Here is an 11069-nt window from a genome sequence, read left to right as displayed (position 1 = left end):
CCGATCGGTCCTTAGTACGTACAGCAGCACTGACACACTCACTTCACGCAGGTGAAACAGCAAGGCATTAAAGTAAAATGAACTCTTATCTGCAAACAAGGGCTACCTTATATGGAGGAACTGAGCGAGAGCAGTTTCGCAAGCTTTCCGTGTTGATTTTTATAGAGTTGATTTTCATTCTCCGAAAACGTCATAAATCTGACAGCAGGCCTGTAGAGAATGTGTAATCACCATTACTAGTACTTAACTCAAATGTTGTTTCTATCGAAAAAGTAATGGCTGTACATACGGGTCTCTAAATCCAGACTGAGATTTTCACTATGCAGCGGAGTGTGTGCTGATATGAAACTTCCTGGTAGATTAAAACTGTGTGCCGGACCGAGATTCGAACTCGGGACCTTTGCCTTTCGCGGGCAAGTGCTCTACCAACTGAGCTACCCAAGCACGACTCATGCCCGGTCCTCACAGCTTTACTTCTACTAGTATCTCGTCTCCTACCTTCCTAACTTTATAGAAGCTCTCCTGCGAACTTTGCAGAACTAGCACTCCTGAATGAAAGGCTATTGCGGAGACATGGCTTATCCACAGCCTAGGGGATGTTTCCAGAATGAAATTTTCACTCTGCAGCGGAGTGTGTGCTGATATGAAACTTCCTGGTAGATTAAAACTGTGTGCCGGACCGAGATTCGAACTCGGGACCTTTGCCTTTCGCGGGCAGGTGCTCTTCCAATTGAGCTACCCAAGCACCACTCACGCCCCGTCCTCACAGCTTGTCTGTAAATATTGTTTTGTTGGTCTGTAAATATTGTTTTGTGAAGCAAAGATGAAGTCTGTGGTGGAACCACGTGACCCAGCTGTAGTTCTGAATGCTGCTGTATAGGAGCACTCCAGCGCCGTGGCTCTAGGTTGGGGAGGGGGGCGGGTCCATCACCCTAGGAAAGATAAATCCCCATATTAATCCGACAGCAGGCGGAGTGAACCTGAAGGCGTTCTGAAAAGACTTGAATGGCCAAAACTCCCCACCCGTACCTGAGACTGAAACTAGGACCTCCTGAGCTGCGGTCCAGTGCTTTACCCAATAGACCACTACAGTTCCGCTGTATTGAACAAAAATTTAATTACTACTTTTGTGCCTAGAAATTACAAAGCCTTTCTTTTTCTTCTTGCTAGTAGTGAAGAAATGTTTATTTTCTTTAAAGAAATGTATTCATTTCTATGTAAAAAATAATTGTTTTTTGGTTTTATTTGTGCCAAGTTTTTTTTTGTGTTTTTGTCGGAAGTGTACTGAAGCTGACGTCCAAATAAAAACGAGTAGGAATAAAAAAATAAGTCACAGAATTTAGGGAAAGACACACTTTCTCCTGAGTATGAAGCACAGTTGAGAACGTACCAAGATTTTCAGTAGGAGTTACTTTTGTAGTCATGCGAGAGCTGAAGACCAAACTCTCTGAAAGCTGTCTGTACTTCACCTGAATTCAGTGATGAGAAAATTACCTCTTAGAAGAGCAGTGCAGGGAATGAAAAGTACAAATTTACACCATTCATTTATGCATATTATATGCGCACCATTGGTCGTAACCATTTAAAATTAACGATCACGTTTTCATCTAAATCTACATCTACCTCTACATAGATACTACGCGAGCCATGGTACGGTACTTAGCGTGGTGTACCCTGTACCAGTACTAGTGATTTCCTTCCTAGTTCCCCTCGTAAATAGAGCGAAGGAAAACTACTGTGCACGTCTCTGTAAGAGCTCTACTTCCTCTTATCTTATCTCCGTGGTCCTTATGCACCACGTATGTTGGCGTTGGTAGAATCGTTCGGCAGTCAGCTTCAAATGACGGTTCTCTAAAGTTTCACAATAGTGTTCGTCGAAAAGAATGTCGCCTGTATCTCCGTAACACTTACGTGTTGTTCTAACCTACCGGTAACAAATCTAGTCCGCCTGTGAATTGCTTCGTTGTCTTCCTTCAATCCAACATGTTACTGATGCCAAACACTCGAGTAGTACTCGAGAATAGGTCACGCCAGCGTCCTGTATGTGGCCTTTCCCATCACATTTCTCACATGCTCGATCTGATTAATGTCGCTTTGAAACGTTACGCCTCGATACTTAAGCCACTTGATTGTGTCAGGTAAGACACCAGTAATACTGTACCCGAACATTACACGTTCTTTTCCCTACTCATCAACATTAACTTGGATTTTTGCATATTTAGAGCTAGCTGCCATTCATGACACGAACTAGAATTTTTGTCTAAGTTTTCCTGTATCTTCGTACAGTCACTCAACTTCGACACCTTACCGTCCACCGCAGTATGATCAGAAAACAACTGCAGATTGCTTCCCACCCTGTGCGCCAAATCATTTATGTATACATAGGAGAACAGCGGTCCTATCACATTACCCTGGGGCACTTCTGACGTTACCCATGTCTCTGATAAACACTCGCCGTCGAGGACAACATACTGGGTCTATTACGTAAGAGGTCTTCGATCCAGTCACATATCTGTGAACTTATTCCATGTGCTCGTACCTTCCTTAACAGACTGCGGTGGGGCGCCGTGTCAAACGCTTTCCGGTAATCTAGAAATATAGAATCTGCCTGTTACCCGTCATCCACAGTTCCAAATGTATCGCATGAGAAAAGGTCAAGAGTTTCACACGAGCGATGCTTTCTAAAACCACGCTAATTCGTGGTCATAAGCTTCTCAGTCTGAAGAAACTTCGTTATATGCAGACTGAGAGTATGTTCAAGGACTCTGCAACAAAGCGTAGTTAAGTATATTGGTCCGTTAATTTGCCGGTCCGTTCTTTTACAATTCTTCTACACCGGAATCACCTGCCACTTGGAGTCAGTGCCACAATTATCTTAGACAAAAAAACAATATTTATAACACGCAGATAGTTACTCAATTAATCTCCTTGTTGAGGAATAATCAAACCGCTCCATAAAATCATCTACATGTATATTTATGTGATTGCTCTCCAATTAGCATTTACATGTTTGGCGACAGTGAAGCAGATAAAATATGTTGCGACTGCTAAGATCCTTAACTACACTGCTGGCCACCGTAAATGCAACACCCTGAAGGAAGCATCCGAATCAAGTGAAATTTACACCATGGGTTTGCAGCGATGAGATATGCAACTGATTAGAATTTCAGCGCAGACGCACATCACGCGCGCCTGTGGCGCCACCTCATAGCGCCGTTTAAGGCTTGGCGATTTCGACGAGTGTACGTTCGGCACGTGTGTTTACCTTGTGGTTGTTTCACAAGACGATCAGTTATGCCTCGTAGACAACAGCGAACATCGTTTGATCAAGTATCCGAGTTCGACAGAGGAAGGATAGTGGCTTACCGAGATTGTGGATTATCATACAGAGAAATCGCTAGTCGTGTTGGGCGCAACCAAACAACTGTAATGCGGACATGTGACCGTAGGATGCAGGAGGGTACGACGGACCGACGTGGTCGATCGCATTCACCTCGGTGCACCACTGCACGTGCTGATAGGCAAATTGTGCGCATGGCAGTGACGGATCGCTCAGTGACATCCCGAACCATAGCACAGCACATTGCGTCTGTAACGCATCATCCAGTGTCTGCGCGTACCATTCGGCGCCGTTTACAGCAGAGTGGTCTGTCCGCAAGACGTCCATTGCTTCGTCTACCGTTGACGCAGAACCACAGACGTCTCCGTCGCCAATGGTGTGATGACAGACGGATGTGGACGGCAGAATGGAATGACGTTGCCTTTACTGACGAGGCACGCTTCTGTCTGCAGCACCACGAGGGTCGGATTCGAGTATGGAGACACCGTGGAGAGAGGATGCTGGATAGCTGCGTTATGCACCGCCACACTGGTCTTGCACCGGGTATTATGGTATGGGGCGGTATTGGATATTACTCTCGCACGCCTCTAGTACACATTGCCGGTACTTTAAATAGCCGGCGTTACATATCCGAGGTGCTGGAGCCAGTTCCTTCCTTACCTTCAGGGCTCGGCCACAGCCATATTTCAACAGGATAATGCGCGACCACACGTGGCACGCATTGTCCAAAGGTTCTTCGTCAGTAACCAGATTGAAGTGCTTCCCTGGCCGGCTCGCTCTCTGGATCTTTCGCCGATAGAAAACATGTGGTCCATGGTTGCTCAACGAGTGACCCAGATTACATCCCCAGCTGCCACACCAGATGATCTTTGGCAACGTGTGGAAGCTGCTTGGGCTGCTGTACCCCAGGAACACATCCAACGTCTCTTTGACTCAATGCTGAGACGTGTGGCAGCGGTGATCTCCAACAATGGCGGCTACTCTGGCTACTGATTCTGGCAGGAACCACATGTCACAGACGTCTGTAAACGTAATCATTTGATACTTGGTCAACATGTTATCCACAAAATAAATTTTGTTGTGCTACCTCTTGTCTTTCTTGGTGTTGCATTTACGGCGGCCAGCAGTGTATTTGGAATCCGTCAATGCCCTTAACTCTCCGGAACACTTACACCCAGGATATAAGGTTGTCCAGAACATCTAGAACACCCTTCTCCCCGCATAGAGGTTTGGGATTTTTTTCGGCTGGTTATCAGCCGGGTGGATGTATGGGGAAACGAAGTGGCAGATATAGTTGCCAAGGATGCGTGTCGTCGTGATGACGATATAGTTTGGTGTGCCATCTTCTTGCATGCTATCGCTTCACTGTTATGCAGGAGACTAACGCGTGATGGGAAGAAGAGTGGCTGGAAGTGACGGATATGAAGCTACGCCTTGCAAAGTCAACAGCTCGGTCATGGCGGGTTGAGATCTTTCTCAATTGTCTTCGCATAGGACACTACGTTGCATGGCTTCTTGCTCCGGCGAGAGGACACTGAAGTGTCTTGTGGTTGTGGCGAAGGGACCATAGTGGGCCATAGTTTACTAGAAGGTGTTTTATATGCATACAAAAGAACAGTAGCTAATTTACAGACTTATTTGACCTTTGTTTTAACTGACAGTGGTACGAATGTGGCACTATTTTTAACTTTATGTGTTCTCAGGACTCATTCATGTTTCTTGTAAATGAGCAGTAAGGCATACATGGCTGTGTAATTATTTTATATATCGCCTTACATTACTGGTGTTTTAATTAACAGTTTTAAAACATGAGACGGCATTTACGCTACCTTGAAGGTCGAGACAGGTGACCATGAGCGTGTTTGGGACAGAGTGATCGTAATTACGTAAGACTTACTCTTCCTTTTTTCACATTTTAGACATTTTAACCACATCCGTTTCTACCTGTTTTCTTAAGGAAGCTTATAACTTCACTGTTGAGCAGCCATAAACCACACACCCACACACACACACACACACACACACACACACACACACACATTGTAGGGCGATTGGTTCAAATGATCCAAATGGCTCTAAGCAATGTGGGACTTAACATCTGAGGTCATGAGTCCCCTAGACATAGAACTACTTAAACCTAACTAACCTAAAGACGTCACATACATCCATGCCCGAGGCAGGATTCGAACCTGCGACCGTAGCAGCAGCGCGCTTCCGGACTGAAGTGCCTAGAACCGCTCGGCCACAAGGGCAGCCTGGAGAGGGATTCATACAGCTACCTTCAGACTATCTGTTGAAATTTATACCCTCGAATAACACGTGACAAAAGATTTACGCCTAAAATAGTTTGGTACAAGCTCTCATTTCCCTTGCGGGTTCGATTCCCGGCGGGGTCACGGATTTTTTCCTGCATCGAGATGACTGGGTGTATGTGTTGTCCTAATCATTTCATCATCATTCATGAAAGTAGTGAAACTGGGCCGAGTCAAGGTCGGGAATTTGTGCTGGCGCTGATAACCGCACAGTTGAGCGCCCTGCAATCCAAACATCATCATCATCATCATCATCACATCATTTCCCTTATTTTATTACGATGGTCATATCCCCCACTCAATGTAGTCAACGAAGTATTTTGGAATCCCGAGGAGAAAGTTAAAACTACAATTTCGGAAAAGCTCTATTCGAAAGGGAGAACATCATTGTTGTAACTATTACAAACCAAAGCTACTATCACATCCGTGACTGTCAGTTTCGAAACAACACAAAAGATGATGCTCTTCTTTAAATTTTTTTCAATTTTGTCGGTCCTTCCTATTCGAATACAACGCACCAACAATGGCGAAGAAAGGGAACAAGCTTAGCTTATGCATTCTCTTCAGTATATTATTTCGCCAGTAAACCGCAATATTTGGTTCGTCTTCCTCACATCATCATCTGTGGCGTGGTTCCAATTCATGTTGTTCGTTGGAGTTGACTAGATAACAATTACAGTTGTGCTGTTCATGGTGAAATTCAAATTGAAGAAACTTTTTTAATAGTCATGTGGACGATATCACATTTGACCCTTTAGGGTCAGGCTGACTCTTTTCACACCGCGCACGTATCTTCCGTAAAACATTTTACAGTCCATGTTGATCGTCTGATAACTTACGGGCGTTGTAGAAGTGGCTCGAATTGATTGCATATCGTTGTTTGTAAAGGTCCATTTTGGTCACAATTCACAATTAGTGGTTTCGGCCACTGCGATCTTCATGTCTGTTACAAATAAAATAACAGTGGTGTGGCTACCTAAGTTCAGTTATCAAAGTAAAATCTACAACAGGCGTAGTGATACGTAAGAGAAGTAAAAACAAATAATAACGTGATTAAAAAGCACCCAAACAGCACTACAACGATAAAAATTTTGTAATGTGTCAACGTCAGTATCTATGTATGTAGACACATAGACAGTGCTGGTAATGGTCTGGGTGTGTCCTGTATTTATACGACTCCAGTAGAGGGCATTAATGCTAGGATACACGAGTATCCAAGTTTGTAAATTCAGTAGTTACAATGCAATATGCGTAATAATTTTTAAAAATTATTTCATAAGGCAATATGGGCAACAATAAACCGTGAACTGACAAACATGAACTAATATCGTCTACACACATTAGAAAGAGCAGTGCACCTACAACACTTCCTTATGGAGCCCCACATATCACTTCTGGTTCACTAGGTCACTTCACGCCTAAAACTGAGACATTTCTGAACGGAAATCACGATTCAATTCAGGCAACAGAGGCAATATTGCATACCTATACATTTTTATTGGCTTACCTTATTAGGAACGGTGCCAGGACGTCACTTCGCTTAAATAAAGAACCAATGTGTTATGTTCTCTGATCCTGCATTCGAGTGATGTTACATTAAGCAGTTAGTACAGTATAGCTGCGGTGTTCAATGCAACTGAGAATGCAAACATCTAAATGTATTGGTGCTCCACAGGGATCGGTACTGGGACCAAAATTAATTTTCAAATATCCTTTGTGAACCTGTTCTGTATTAGTTTCAGTATCGATTTTTTCCACGTATTTCATGCTAGTTTGTATGATAACGAGGCCGAGTTTCAGCATCTTGTACTTAGTTATCGACTCTGTTAAAATGAGCCACTATTAGTGGTCGAAACTCATGTTCTTTGTGGAAACCGTCACAGACAGAGCAACAAGAAGCCAGTGAGGAGCTCCTAGGAGAGCTTCAACTTAGCACTAGACGGAAGCTCATTCCTGACGTGGGGTCAGGTTTTCACGTATAAAGGAAAGCGAAGGAGACGCCCCAGTCGGCCTTTTACGACGGGCGCAGAGGGAAATCTGGGAGCACAAATTCCGAGCTCAAAGCACGCCCGGCAGAGAGGAGAGATGGGGTCCGCCATTGTGCCGGCGTGGCATTGTAAACGGATTTGGGCCGCATTAAAGGCAGAAGCGGAGCCAAGTTACAGCAACAAGGAGCGAGTCGGATCCCAGACCGTCACAGATTGCTTTCACAACAACAGCCACTATACCCCACCCTATCTCTCCACCCTGCTACTACCCTAGTGTTCTTCCAAGCTGGTAGTCCGGCAACGAGAACATCTCGACATCTTGGAGGCCTACAGGGATCGACATCGTTACCAAAATTATTTTTCATCTGTTCATTGTATTCTCTTATCTCAGCAATGAAGTGTTGTTGCCTTAATCGGTTTGTGCCATTTAGCTGTGGCCATTAAAGTAGCTGGTCGTCTGACAGTACGAACACCTTAACATCTGTGTACCCCACAGGGATCGCTACTGGGACCAAAGTTACTTTCCAGCTATGTAATATATTGCATTCCTTGTTGTTTGAAATTTAAGTGCTGCTATTTTAACTAGTGTCTTCTGTTTGATTATGGTTATTAATGCAGCTGGTTCTCTGGCACGGCAAACATCTCAACGTATGGATGGTCCACAGTTATCGATACTGGACTCAAATTTACTTTTTCAGTTATACAAGTTGCAATAATCTCTGATCCTCCTATACAAGTATTGTTACATTAATGAGTTTTTCTGTTTGGGTATGGTTATTAAGGCAGCTGGTTGACTGACAGAACGACATCTCATCCATGTGGTTCTCAGGTGTCGATGCTGGAGCCAAAATTCCCATAATATCAGTTGCTTGCACTTACGGGCTATGCTGTTACATTAACACATGTGTATATTGTAACTATGGTTATTAAACTATCAAATATTTCTCACGAATGACATCTCAGTTCCAGAACAATTGGCTAAACAAGTGTTTTGGTTCTCAGTTAAAATGTAAGACAGCAACAGAAAAAACGAGGGTTTAGGTTTATACAGCAGTATCCAGTTCTGTCGACGGTTTTGTAGAAATCTAAACATCTCTACCATTAATTTGTATTTTCGCACTATATTTGATACCAGTCTGCATTACTATTCCATACCGGACGTTTCGATACAAAATCTCAGCAATAACATACAAATATAAGGTAAAGTAATATATAAAACATTGTATTTACTGTTGTCCATACTTTTTTCTGTTTTATCTATTGCAAACTATTCCATGTACAGTACGGTCTAGCCTGCCGGAAAGTCATAATGTATACAAGAACTATACTTGATACACTGCTATGCTTCAGTGCTGTTTCTATCATCTTCTGAAATAAAACTTCATTCTTGACAATAATTAAACGGAGAACATCATGATCCGACTGAGTTGCAGAGATTTTTTAATACGTTCTAAGGCTAAAAGAACAGCCAAACACAGTATTTCAGTTTCATAAAATCCTTATGACTCATTCAACTGAAACAGCTTCACAAGCTGAGCAAGTCAATATCGCTGTGGTTCATCTCTGGTCCTTATGCAAGCAATTATTCGGATTTCCATTGGTTGACAGATATGTTGGACGTTCTCCTGAGGCACATCGTGCCAGATTCTATTCGGGGCGTTAGATCGTCAAAATTTCGAGATGCTTGGAGGGTCCTGCCGTTAATGTTTCAAATGTTCTCGATTGGGAGAAGATATGGCCAGCTCGCTGGCCAATGTATGGTCTGGCAAGCTTCAAGACAAGAAGTAGTAACGCTTGCCGTGTGCGGACGGCGTTATCTTGCTGAAATGTATCCCAAGGATGGCTTGCAATGAAGGGCAACGGAACGGATGGTAAAATATCGTCGACGTACAGCTGTGCTGGGTGCTGCTATGAAGTGAAATGAAGTCCCCCCAGATCATGACTGCTGGCTGTCAATCGTCAAGGGGACGACAGTTTCGTACCCAACCACTCTCTGGGGCGTCTCTAGTAACATCTTTACCAGTCATTGTGGCATATGTAGAAACAGGACTCATCAAATAAGGCATTTCTACTCCGGTCAATGAGATTCCAGGCAGAAGCTCTTTCCGTTGATTAAATCATCCAGTTTTTCTGGAATGATTTTGTGTGTATGGATGCAAATGTGTGTGTGTGTGTGTGTGTTTGTTTGTTTGTTTGTTTGTTTGTGTGTGTGTGTGTGTGTGTGTGTGTGTGTGTGTGTGTTTCTATCGTGGATTGTATTCAGGTCCGCTTAACGCCAAAGTCGTTTCGATAGAACGCTCACCAATCTGCAGGCGTTTCTGGAAGGGCGGCAAGCCCACATATCGATTCAAGCAGTTCGTTTAACGTCCCCATGCTCGCTATTGCCTGGCTGAAATAAATATTTACCGGCGGTTTCTGCCGAAAGGAATCGCCCTACATTCTAATAGCTGGCGATTGGTGCTCGCTTTAGGTATAGTACACCACGTGTTCGAAAGTATCAGGACACCTATTAGTAGTCATTTATGTTGAGTATGTCGACCCTTCATGACGGCTTAGACTCTGCTTGAGACAATTTCAGTGAGGCGACTGAATGGAGCAATCGCAGCTGATTCTTCCTCGCGAGCCGAGACCAGAGAAAGTAGTGATGTCGGATCCTGGGGTCTGGAATGAGGTCAACGTTCTAACTCATCCCAAATGGGATCCATTGGATTCAGATTGGGACTCTGGGCAGGCCAGTCCATTTCAGGAATGCTTTTTCCATAAACCACTGCTTCAGACAAACAATGCCAACGGCCTCGCCGCAGTGGTAACACCGGTTCCCGTCAGATCACAGAAGTTAAGCCTTGTCGGTCTGGGCTAGCATTTGGATGGGTGACCATCCGGACTGCCGAGCGCTTTTGGCAAGCGGGCTGCACTCAGTCCTTGTGAGGCAAACTGAGGAGCTACGTGATTGAGAAGTAGCGGCTGCGGTCTCATAAACTGAGATGCGGCCGGGAAAGCGGTGTGCTGACTCCTGTGGGCTGAGGATGACACGGCGGCCGGTCGGTACCGTTGGGCCTTCCAAGTATAGTTCGGACGGCGTTTAGTTTAGTTTTTTAGACAAACAATCCTGCCGGAGGCAAGACAAGCTTGATTGTGTGCAAATAACACCTGAAGATGGGCGCATAAGAGCCAGAAAAGGTCATGTTGTAAATAAAAGAACCTTACAAATGTAGCGTATTTCCAAAATCTGGAACACTGGAGCAGAAATACTGCTTTATGAGAGGGTGCACTGTCATGTTGGTACAATCATCATCTTCGGACTGTTCCTCTACTGTACACAATGGTCACATTCTTCCTCATTTAGCGTTTACTTAAGTACAGTAGAGTGAACACACTCTAATGACTAAAACACGCCCGCCTTGTAACACCGCCTCTTCTGTATTTCAC

The 11069-nt window shown here is 44.2% G+C and overlaps 1 non-coding gene across 1 annotated transcript; it reads right to left on the bottom strand.

The window, feature by feature from the left end:
• Positions 1-370: 370 nt before the first annotated feature.
• Positions 371-445, bottom strand: Trnas-cga. The gene has a single exon. It is a non-coding gene; the product is annotated as a tRNA-Ser (tRNA).
• Between the last annotated feature and the right edge of the window lie 10624 nt (positions 446-11069).

This window comes from Schistocerca piceifrons, chromosome 9 (genome assembly GCF_021461385.2).
Source record: "Schistocerca piceifrons isolate TAMUIC-IGC-003096 chromosome 9, iqSchPice1.1, whole genome shotgun sequence".
NCBI lineage: Eukaryota > Metazoa > Arthropoda > Insecta > Orthoptera > Acrididae > Schistocerca > Schistocerca piceifrons.
The sequence above is the reverse complement of the archived record's forward strand: the minus strand, read 5'-3'. Positions and strand labels throughout refer to the sequence as shown.